The sequence below is a fragment of the Salvelinus sp. IW2-2015 genome, unplaced genomic scaffold, assembly GCF_002910315.2.
Source record: "Salvelinus sp. IW2-2015 unplaced genomic scaffold, ASM291031v2 Un_scaffold1357, whole genome shotgun sequence".
Lineage (NCBI taxonomy): Eukaryota > Metazoa > Chordata > Actinopteri > Salmoniformes > Salmonidae > Salvelinus > Salvelinus sp. IW2-2015.
Genome location: NW_019942858.1, coordinates 142719 through 148468, shown reverse-complemented (window position 1 = coordinate 148468; position 5750 = coordinate 142719). Strand labels below are relative to the sequence as shown.

Genomic DNA, 5750 nt, shown 5'->3' with positions numbered 1-5750 from the left:
TCCAGACAAAGCTCGGCCAGATACAAGGAAGTCACAACCGGATGTGTCCATGGTGGTAGTGGTGGTGGTGGTAGTGGTGAGAATTATTGTTGTCGATGCATCTGGCAGTTTTGACCTGTGGCCTTTTATTGATTTTAACAATGTGTCTGTTTGTCGCTCAATCACTCTCTAACAAATCTTTTGAATGAACTTTCTAACATTACCTGGACAGGATGATTGCATCACGTTCGGCGATGTGAGAGAGATTGTAGGACTATAGGTAGCGGTGATTTGATGTCAGGGGTGCATATCGGAATCAACATGTAAACGATCAGGGATCGTAGGCGCATTTGCCAATTACTCATGTCGTAGGAATGAGGGGACGGTGGTAAAGTGAGCACAGAGGGTGTCCCGCTTGGAAGAGTAGTAACTAGGTGGTAGCGTGGCAGCTGCTGGGGATGATGATAGAGAGCGTGGCAGTTCAGCATTCAAGAGATTGAGGAGCGCATCATTGAAGGTAGGTCTAGATGATGCAGAAACAGCGGTAGTATACAGAGTCCAGAGCGACGACTAGCATGTGTATGAGAATAGGGTACAGCTCTCTAATTGACATCTATGTGTGCGCTGCTGCGCAGGGGGGAGGGGGGGGCGTTGCCTAGCCAACCGACGACTCATTTGGTACAAGACCTGCTGTTTCAACAAGAGTAGCAAAGTTTCATCACGTGTAAAGATTCCATGGTTAACCCGATGTGTCCATGGTGGTAGTGGTGGTGGTGGTAGTGGTGAGAATTATTGTTGTCATGACCTGCAGTTTTGACCTGTGGCCTTTATTGATTTTAACAATTGTGTCTGTTTGTCGCTCAATCACTCTCTACAAAAAATCTTTTGAATGAACTTTCTACATTACCATGGAAATGATTGCATCACAGTACCAGGCCGCCATTGTGAGAGTACCAATGAGTTTATCAGTCAAATTGCCAGGGTTAGAGGATCCAAGCCTGTTCTATTCATTCTATTTCTATGTGTGCTGCTGCTGCCAGGGGGGGGGGGGCGTTGCCTAGCCAACCGACGACTCATTTGGTACAAGACCCTGCTTGTTTCAACAAAGAGCTACAAAGTTTCATCACGTTGTAAAGAGTCCATGTTACCGCATAAAGGGACTCAACTGCATGAATGCCCGGCCGGTCGGTCTTCAGTCAGCTGTTCGTTCCACAAATTATGACGGTTATTTTAATTTCATGGCGGTCTTCATCCATAACCGTCGGTTACACGGATATACGGTAATTGTACCAGCCCCACATTGTGTGTGTGCACCTTTTTTTCATAGGACGTCAGCCCAGTGTCTACTTCCATCACATGTTTTCCTTCCATGTTGAGTAAATGATACAAAGTATATTGAAAGCAGGTGCTTCCATACAGGTGTTGTCCCTGAGTTAATTAAGCATTATAGCATCCCATCATGTATAAAAATGCTGGGCAGGCCATTATTTTTGCAATCATTTTGGCTACCATGGCTATGGCTATAGGATTACAGTGCCCCTATCCAGAGGGCACGAGTGGTCACTGAATGGTTCGATGAGCATGAAAACAATGTAAAACATATGCCATGGCCGTCTCAGTCACCAGATCTCAACCCAATTGAACACTTATGGGAGATTATGTAACGGCGGCTGAGGCAGCGTTTTCCACCACCATCAACAAAACACCAAGTTATGGAATTTCTCGTGGAAGAATGGTGTCGCATCCCTCCAAAATAGTTTCAGACACTTGTAGAATCCATGCCAAGGTGCACTGAAGCTGTTCTGGCTCGTGGTGGCCCAACGCCCTATTAAAACACTTTATGTTGGTGTTTCCTTTATTTTGTCAGTTACCTGTATAACCATATAATATATCATTTATTACCACTAAATGCAGTTATTTTGCCATTTTATACAGGAATTATAAAGAGGGGATAGGAATCAAAAGTCACGTCACCCTTGCTGAATGGCAAATGTGTTTATACTTAATCTCGGAAACCAGATCGAATTTTCACATTCCCTGGCCAGCTTCTTCATTTCTAAACATTTATGTCACAAGTCTGTCATGAGAGACTAGTTTTTACTATAAAGGTCATGTTCATTGTCCTATATGTTCCATTGTCACAATTGGAGTACAAAGCTGGGAGCTGCTTAAGTAAAGAACCTCATAGAAGTAATATATATGCCTTCTGTTAAATCCAGCCTTCATCATCATAGTAAAGTGTAGTACATCTGGGATAAATGCGTTATACCATCATGGATCAGTGTAATTGTCATTCCACTGGGGCAGGAGTCCAGACAGAGGGTTTTTCCCGGATCTAATTCCTTCATTCACTGAGATGCAATCTATATTTGTGTTTGCAATCCCAGTTATGAAGGAAAACCCGGGCTAAGAAGGCCAGTCTTTTGAAGTATCAAAAGCTGGCGCGTACCGTGTCTTCTTCAAATGTAGGCTATATTGTTCCATTGTTTTCCTTTTTTTTCCTCAAACGAGATCCGATTTTCTCCTTGTATGTTTTAGTATTTTGATAGGCCTCTGCTGAGTATTGCATGAAATGTCCCCTTTGGCCCAAGAAGACGTGTTTGGCCCTGTGACCATATGAGTTGTCCGTTCTTGGCTCTCTGTAGAGTGTAATGCATACTTAATGTGGACAGGGAGGGAACATGACTCAGTTAATGATTATTTAATGTCTCTAGTTGCTGCCTAGCAGACCAGGATGTTGAGTGTCAACGCAGGGAAGCATTAGGGGAGATGAAGGGAAGGAGGACCATATTTAAGTCACATCCACAAGGGGAATGTAGTGCCGTTGATCTCTTCAATATGCACACACACACACACACACACACACACACACACACACACACACACACTGGGCGCGGGATAGACTTTGCTAACAAAAACGATGTGGTTATCAGGATTACGTTTAGGGGGAACTGGGCGGAACATCGGAAATGGGCACTCGCTTAGATTTTACGCAAAGGCGCACCAGCTGATGCTTTTATTTCGAGAAAGTAGGCTCAAGATAGCACCAGTAAAGACATGCCACGCAGGCCAGGGGCCCCAGCACTAACAAAAATTAGTTACTCACGTCTTATTTCTGCTAACAGCAGTGTGCATTTCGCTTCAACGTAATTACTGTTAATAACAGTCTTTCGAAACCCAGTTAAAGCATAAGGGCATTGTTTGAGGCTTTCTAGCGTAGAGGTAATTGCATCAGACTGTCTCGTGGTTTCAACCCTTGCTTGGAAATCTGAAGTATGTGAGAGTGCAGAAGGAGCGATGTGGCTTGAGAAAGGAGATGGAAGGAAAGCAAGGCTATCGAGTTGCCACAGAGGCTTACATTACATTACAGGCCTGGCTATGGATGGGAAATTATACCGCTCTCGCTCTCCACTGATCAAGGCACATGACAAGGCCCCCACATGAGATCCCTTGGCCACTTGGCGGAGCACACAAGCTTGCACACCTTAATTCTAGAACATGCTAGCATTGAGTCAGCCTTCATAATGCTGGTGCGCTCAGAAATAATGACAATGTATTTTGTTGCAATAATCCGCCCGCATACTTTGCAGTTAATTAGGGATCTATCTATTGAGGTCATTTACAATAACCAGGTATCGATTGCACCGTCCTTCTTGACGACATCGCTGTCCACTCCTCTCCGTCCCGATCGACGCCGTTGACCAGCGACATCACACCGGCGCTCGTTAGAGGATGCACAGTGATCCCGGGTCGGTGCGAGGTTATCCAATTAAAAATAGGGAACCCGGTGAGTAAACTAGGCCGCGCCACAGGGGACAATCAGGGGAGACCATGTGTTGTCGTGTGTTTGTGAGGTCGTATCGTGTTGTGTTGGTGAACGGTTGTACGAGTGGTAGAATGTGGTGGTGCAGGTTGTGTGTTGTGTTGTGTGTGTGTGTGTTGGTGGTGTGTGTTGGTTGGTTGTTGTTGATGTGTGTGTGTTGTGGTGTTGTCTATTTAGCTTCCAAAGCTGCATTACACACCCACACCACACACCCACAACCAAAATGTGTGGGCATATTTGAAGAATTCATACTCTTCTTCTGTTGTTCCGATCTATCCTTCTTCTGAATCAATTAAGACCGCTTGCTTCGCCAAACTTTTGAGAATAACTTATTCTTCTTCAATGATGTCCACTCACACCAGGCACCCACTACCCCATCAACACCACACATCTACCACATCACCCACCACCTACCCGACACCCACACTCACGATCCACTCGCCACACCACACCACACACTCCATCTCCTACCATCCCACCCACACTGACAATCTCACACCCCATCTACACCACACACACACACACCACACAGCACACAACACACATCACACAGCCTACCACACACACGACACAGTCACTTTTTAAGTTGGGTCGATTATAGCGACTCACCTACACTATTCAAACGACGACGATGTCAAAACTGAAATCAGATCACGTGGTTTATTAAATGACCTAAGATCAGTTATTAACTGAAGTATGCGTTTATTGCACAAAATCATGTCTATTTGACACCAGCATTATACTCCTCAATGCTATGCCATGTTCTACGTTTAGAAATTAGCGCACTACTGTGACTGCTCTCCTGCCAATGTGCCAGACTCATGTGGCCTTGTCGATGTGCCTTTGAGCCAGTGGAGGCCGAGCGGCTTATATCTCCATCCATAGCCAGCCCTTAATGTAATGTAGCCTCTGTGGACACTCGAAGCCTTGCTTCTCCTTTCTCTATCGCCTTACTCCACACTCCCCTCTTCTCACTTCCATACTTCAGATTTCCACAAGGTTGAAACCCGGACAGTCTGCATGGCAATAACTCTACTGCTAGAACCTCAAACATGCCCTTTCCTTACTGGAATTCAACAGTACTGTTATTAAAGTAATTTATCGTTGAACCGAAATGCACACTGAACTGTAGCAGATAAGACGTAGTAACAATTGTTAGGTGCTGGGCCCACTGGCCTGCCGTGGCATGTTCCTGTGCTTCTTGAGCCCTACTTCTCTCAATAAAGCACAAGCTGTGCGCCTTGCGATAAATCTAAGCGGTTGCCTCCGATGTTACCCCAGTTCCCCTAACGTAATCTGATAACCACCAGTCGTTTTTTTTCCAGCAAACCCCCCCCACCCCCCCCCCAAAGAAGCTGACGTTCTGGGGCTTATGTGCACAAGAGAGAGAAGCACTCTGGTCCAAATGGCACCCTGTTGCCTATTTAGTGCCCTATTTCTCCCTATTAGGGCACATTGGTCATAACAGTAGTTGCACTATGTAGGGAATAAGATCCATTTAAGATGCAGGAGCAGTCATAGAGTTGGTGGCATAATACCACCTATCATACACCCCTCTTGAATGGCTCAAGGGGGGGGACGCTTACCATGTTCACGCTGGTTTATTTAAACCGGCGCATGATGCGATTAACGTGGTAAAGTGTCGCGCCAGGTATCAGCGAAACCTTGCATATGCTGCTCCTGTGTCGCACTCGTGCACAAAGTAAGTAATTCAATTTATATCTGAGGAAAGTGGAATTCCCTGTTGAAAAGAACACACTGCTCTCACGCACCGACACTTCAGAGGATTGAGATTTAAAGCACAGTCAAGTATCAGATAGTGAAGAGGACATTTTGTTGTTTTATTTAAAAGTACTTAAAATACTGTTTACCACAGATTGCTTTTGGAAAAGAAGTACTGTTTTTATATTCGAAACGATTAAGGAATCAACAACCGTTAACAACTGTT

The 5750-nt window shown here is 45.1% G+C and overlaps 1 protein-coding gene across 1 annotated transcript in view; it reads left to right on the top strand.

Moving 5' to 3' along the window:
• Nucleotides 1-5750, top strand: part of LOC112070549 (MAP7 domain-containing protein 1) — a 70479-nt gene that overhangs the window by 34620 nt on the left and 30109 nt on the right. The window lies entirely within an intron of this gene.